This window comes from Mesocricetus auratus, unplaced genomic scaffold, assembly GCF_017639785.1.
Source record: "Mesocricetus auratus isolate SY011 unplaced genomic scaffold, BCM_Maur_2.0 contig_10334_pilon_obj, whole genome shotgun sequence".
Taxonomy (NCBI): Eukaryota; Metazoa; Chordata; class Mammalia; order Rodentia; family Cricetidae; genus Mesocricetus; species Mesocricetus auratus.
In genome coordinates, this window is record NW_024431851.1 from 40,144 (window position 1) to 46,823 (window position 6,680).

General features: G+C 40.0%; 1 pseudogene; it reads right to left on the reverse strand.

The window, feature by feature from the left end:
* Nucleotides 1-5,056: 5,056 nt before the first annotated feature.
* On the reverse strand, nt 5,057-6,389 carry LOC101836181 (annotated as a pseudogene).
* Nucleotides 6,390-6,680: the final 291 nt, after the last annotated feature.

A 6,680-nucleotide genomic window follows, 5' to 3' on the forward strand; every position in this document is an offset into this window, starting at 1 on the left:
GAAGGAGAGCAGCCACTATAGCATGCTTAACTCTCTGAATCCCCACACTGAATGGAAGAGACCCTGTCTCTACAAATCATCAGTTTCAATGGACCTACTTCCTGTCTCTACACACCTTGTAATCTGGGGTTAATGGCTTGAGCCAACACTGGAATGCTGTTTTCCTTTCACACTGTTTCAATCTTGTGAATTTAAGGTGTCCTTGAACTCCCAATCTTTTGTTTCCTCTTCCCAAGCACTAGGATTAAATTTAGGAGAAACCCCTTCCATGGCCTTGTCTGTTTCTGCTTTAGACTGATTCAATCTCTTATCACTCAGATAGGCCTTGAACTCCTGATTTCCCTGCTTCATCCTCTGAAGTGCTGGGACTAAATGTATGTGCCACCATAGCCTGACCTCTTTGATTCACTAGTGGCCATCTTTTTCATCTGAACTCTCAGCAAGATTTAGTTTACTAAACCATTATAATCTCTTACAGATAACTAAATATTTTTCTTTATGCCATCCAATGGTCTTAGTTTTTACTCCTCAATATGAAACTTCTTTTTTCAAGAGAAACCTCTACAAAATCCATAACTAATCAAATTGAAGACTTATGAAGCCCAAGTCCAAGTGGATTCATCTGTAACACACTCATGCATATGAGGCTCAATAATCTCTTTTGAAGAGGGGTATAAAGTTTAAAGGAAGCAGAAGAGTAGGAATTTGTTGTGAGGTTGTGTCTCCTATTAAATTTGTCAACATCCTTTAGTATAACAGAAATACACACACACACATACAAATACACACACACATATATATATATACATATGCATATATATATATGATTTTATATTGAATTAATCACAACACAATGTCCAGCTAATCCAACAATATCAATGGATGGGTGTAACAGAAAGTCCACAAATAAATACAGTCGTTTGTTTGTCCACAAGGCTGATTGTATCAGATGTACTTTTGTATATGCTACATCCCAAAGAAATAGGCTCCTATTCCTATGAATTTATTTGTTAGCAAGGAAATGAATCAAAAAACAGCAAGTGATCATAGTATTCCTATTTTCCTGACCTTATACAATCTTCTAGCATAAGGTGTGGCTCCATGCTCTCCATCCTCATCAAAGGTGTGTGCCCTTCACTTTAACAGTATGAATTAAGGGCATGTGTCTTACTATATCACAGTTTCAGACAAGAAGTGGACTAACTCACTTTGAAACTGGCAAACCTAATATCTTTCAGGTATCTCTCAATTTCTGGATGTTCATTCTGTGCAGATGCTGTCAGTTTAGCAAGGAAGAATAACTGTCAACACTATTAATGACAAAAGCTATGTTTTTACAATCTCATCAATTGTCTCCCCAACAAGAGCTGAACAAATAAAAGAACAAGGGATTTGCCATGGCAGATGGAAAAACACAGGATGATTCTGGATCACAGTGGACATACTGTGAATCAGAATTCAGCCAAAAGTATATTAATCTCCAGGGTTCCATAAGACCTTACCTTAACTGGAGGGCAGCAACAATTCTTGGGTTTCCCTGGAATGAGTTTCAAATAAGAACCAGTTCAACAGATCCTTGAAAGTCTCATTGTTTCCTACCCCTGTTGCCCAGTTACCCTTGAAAAAGGCTGTAGGTGTCTCTGGCAAAAAAACTGTAGACAGGCTAACTGAATATTTAGGTGTCTTAATAGGATCCTTCCTTAAGGTATCCTGGCCACCCATTCATTCAAGCACTTCAGGGTCTACAAAATGGCTCAAGTCTGGAAACTGTCCAAGGATGCCTTTTATCACGAGCCTCTGCAGGGTTTCTTTCATTTTAGTTTTTTCTCATAAAGATCAAACAGCTGTGACATGGGATTGTTATTTATTTCATGCTTGGAAAGACCACATGAATCAGTATAAAATTCATCTTGTCAGGGCTGACCACGACAAGTTATGCCATTATGAAATTGTCATGTTTAAGTTGACCATTATGAAAACTATGTTCCACTTGTGTCTGGTAGTTTAGTGCTGCTACCTGTTACTTGCTACTCCAGAACCCACTTAAACCAAATGCATTGTATTCATCCCCCTGAGCAGCAGAATCTCTAATACTAGTATGTGGCTCAAGGACAAGGGTCACAACAGTAATTTCAAATGTGCTTGTGACCTGTCACAATATTGTGTCTTATAGGACTGGGTTCTACACAGCAAACACACTTTAGTATTGAAATTTCCCTGACCCTTAAAATCCCTTCAGCAACATTAAGCCAAATGATATCATGCACCAAAACTACTTTCCAGTAGGCCATCTTTTGATAAATGATCCAGGCAAACAGTGAAAATAATTTTCACACATTTTGTAACTGTGTGAACATTCCATATTAAACCCATAATCTCCACTCAGAAGGTCTGGATCAGTTAACTCACCCTGACCAAGAATTATATTCCTTCAACAATTATCCCACACCCTTAAAATGCATTGCTACAACAATCCCCAGACTTGTTTGAAAAAACTAACAAAATGATAAAGTTTCTAAAGGGTATGAACTACATTTTTCACCTCTTCTCTAGGTGGCTGCTTTGCATTGCATCTGGGGTCTAGAAGCAACTATAGATGGGCTTCAGGGACACTGACCTTATCTTGCCTGACAAGTTTTCAGAGAAAGTCACTATTGTTTTAAAAGGCTATAAAATGAGTGATAATAACAGAATTTCGGTGGGTGACACTGAGAGTATTAATTCCTCATGTGAAATATACCCTTGATCATCTAATGGTTCAAAATTCTCACAGTTACTTTGTTCCTCCAATCCCATCCCAAGTTACAGAATCCCACTCTTTACCAATACACTTCCTTTAGCAGCTGACAAATTCTGAGGCTCAGACTTGAAATTTCACTGTAGCTCAGCCCTCCACATAGTGTGAGTTTCAGTTTGATGTTCTGCAACTCTAGCTCTGTGACTGCAGCAGAGAAGATTCTCTACTTAGAAATTATTAGAATACCTTAGCCTGTTTATTGGCATCTGGATCTGTTCAATTTTATCATTACATTCCTGTTGTCCTTTACTTCCTTTTGAGGATTATTAAGTTTCTTATATATATATATATATATATATATATATATATATATAATATACATATGAATGTGTATATACAAATACATACACACACAGATATTGATTTGTACAGTATTTAGGTCTTGTTAATTTCAGTGTGTGGGTTTTGTTGTTTCTTTGTAAAAATACTACTAAAAATTTTAAAATATTATCAACAGGAAAAAGTTAAATGCATGCTACATCTGAACATATAACATCAAAAAAAGTTGACATGAACATTGAGCTGGTACATGGTCCATAGAGAGTCAGCCATTTCTTTCTGTTTATGTTCTCTAAGTTTTTTCTTTCAGGAACAATGACTGGATAGATGTCTTGCTGTTTTTAAGTATAAACAGTTAGAGTATAAATGATATCTTCCAGTTTTACCTCATGATGCTCTTCACCAGGGCCATGGACATCCTTACAAAGCAACCACAGCATCCTGCTTTGATATTGTTGGTCACTGATGTTCTTGATATTTTAAAAACGTTCAGTCTACTGTGGTTGTTCTTTTTGCCTACCAGAAGGAGCAGGTGAGCCTTATGCTGAAGAAGCCATGTGCTTCACTCAGAGCCAGGAGTCTTGATGTGGACAAGAATTTAAAGGCTCCTCCCTGGGGACTAGCTTTCTTGGTATACTAAGGCAATCTGTAAACTTTTAAAGGCAACAGTACTTCCCAGCTATGAAAATTATGGACCATAACAATGTTCTGCACTGCATGATAACCTGAAGGTTGCAAGAGCAGCACACATACATTGGTGGTAACCAACAGCTTATAATTGGACTTAAGGAGTTCTCAACCACAGGAAAGTCATTTCTGTAACTGGAAGCCTAGTCTATTTCTGAGCATTAGGCAATGATATAGCTTGAAAGAGAACCTAAATCCACTATGCATGACTCACATGAATATTCATATAAGACTGTTATTCCTCCTAGTACCAATTCTTATGTTGAAAGTTTTCTCATAGCTACAGCAGGATAATTCTGAGATCTTTCTCATTGGAAGTCTATAGAATTATTTCTAGTAAAACAGAATTCAGGAAAACAGGATTGTGTCCCACCAGATCATTCCCTACTGTCTCTTCCATCTCCACTTTCTAGGACTATTTGTTTGGCTCTGCAGGTGAGCAGATCTGGGGGATTAGTTGACCCCAACATGAGAAAGAGATCATTCAAAAGGAAAGTACCTGGATTGTTAGCACAGAACTGTACTCAAGCAGTTAAAGATTCCCCATTTGTCATACACAGGCAAAACACTGAAAATACCTAGAAACCACCTTCAGTGAGTGTAATTTGAGTGCCACTTCCAATCACTTCCCAGTCAAACCTCGAGAGCAGAAATGGAACTGAATGTTTGGAATCAAAAAAGCACACAAAATGAATTTTTTAATTTACCATAGACCAAATTTCATGAAAAACTGCCAGAAAGGAATACACTTAGCAAGTAATTTTCCAAGAAACTCTCAGGAGGGGAAAGGGAGATAGCTAGCAAACTGTTCTCACCCACAGAAAGCAGACTGCTGCAAGTCTGCAACATCCATTCTCTGTAAACATCCTCCTGAGCAGGCTGCAGGCACTGACCCTCCTCCTGTGGGAATTACACAGTCTCACCACTAGGTGACAGCTCACAGCAAACTAAAACACAATAGGTTTTGTGGCCAGAATTCTGTTTTTTTTCCTAAACACAATTCTAGTTTACTGTGGCAAAGGTGAAAATTCTGCCTTCTCCACCACAGTAACCAGTAAAATTGATCGCCAAAATAACTCGGTACAAAACAGGTCTATTTCAGAATTTAAAAAAATAGAAAGAAAAAGCCTTTGCATGAGTTTTTAGATCCCATTTTAAAACAGGGAAAAGAGAGAGAGAGAGAAACAAAACAGAAATCCACCATTGTCTGCACAGTCCAGTTGCCAACCCTCCCTCTAGGAATTACAGACAAAGTTTCTGGGTCCAGTCACTTCTGTGGATTTGCCCGGCTGTTTAACTGGTGTCCATCTGTGCATTGTACTCATCCAGCTGTGCATCCAACTGCTCCTCAGAAAGATGCTGCTTCGAGTTCCTGCTGGTACCTCTACCTCTTCCAATGCTGCCTCCACGGGTCCCTCTCCGGATGAAGCCACCACCAAAACTCACTGAGCCATGGTTTCTGCTCATGCCACCTCTGTTCATTCTCTGTGCAGGTCTTCTTTGTGAGTCAGTCTGTGATGTGACAAGCCAAATGTTCATGGGGCGGCCATCTAAAGGGGCACCATTCTACTGTTTCACAGCCTTCATGGCATCTGCCTTCTGTTCAAAGTGCACAAGTGCTGTCCCTAAACTTTGTCTGGAGTGATCATAGTGCACAGCTGCTGTCTTCAGTGCTCCAAACTCTGAGAAGAGTTGCTGAATATCCTCTTCTGACACCCTACAGTCAAGGTTTGACACCAACAGCTTTCTGCCCATCTCCATGCTGGCTCCACCATAGAAGTTGCTGTCGAACAGGTCATACTGCCACTTGTTGGAAAGTTGTTTGGCCTGCTGTAGGGAGCCAGCTGGTTCCTGCCTCCTCCTTCAAAGCCTGAAGACATGGTAGGCCGGTTCCTCAGAGACCTGCTGCCTCAATTCCCCCAGCCAGGGGCCTGTCTGGCACCACTGCGTTTGCCCTGGTAGCCAGCCCTGCTGCAGCCTTGGGCTTTGCTGCGACTGCCTTGCTGGCTCTGGTTCAGCTTAATGATGTCATCCAAAGACACATTCATTTTGTTGGCCATGGTGGTGTAGGAATCAGACCTCTTGTTCTCCAGAATTCTAATTCGTGTTACTGGAATCAGATATCAGTATAATGCTGAAATATGTGATTACAGAAATGTGTCTACTGAACCTAGTTTAAAACTCCATTTCAAGGCGGGCGGTGGTGGAACACGCCTTTAATCCCAGCACTCGGGAGGCAGAGACAGGCAGATCTCTGTGAGTTCGAGGCCAGACTGGACCAAAAGCCTCCAAAACAATACAGAGATACCCTGTCTAGTAAAACCAAAAAAAACCCTCCTTTTCTAACTGGGAAAATACTATGGCCTCATACCATGAAACAAGCCCAGGAGTGCAACATTAAGGACTCAGCACAAAAATACTTTATTTTCTCAGTCAAAAGTTTGGAGAAACAGCGGTGGAACTCTGTGATATCTCTTTCAGTGTGTTCTACATGTGGATGGCAGCAAAATACAGAAAAACACTGTGAGATCAGGTCTCAAACACAGTAAACACAATAACCAAAAATAAGTTTGGTCATATGTCCATGGACAGAGTGCTTACCTTGGACCAAGGAGACAGAATACATTTCTGGATGGTTTTTTTAATATGGATGAGTTAAAATGATGATTTTTAATTTTGTCCTGAATTATACTACATTCACTTTTTCTCTCCTTCCCCACACCCTGGGGACATGGTTTCTCTGTGCAATCTCAGCTATACTTAAACTCTCACTGTAGACCAGGCTGGCACGAAACTCCATGATCTACCTGGCTCTGCCCTCTGCTTCCTGAATGTCAACAATACCTGTTTAATTATGCCTTTCTAACTGTGAAAATAATGTGATATAATACCATGAAACAGCATAATGTGCTTTTCG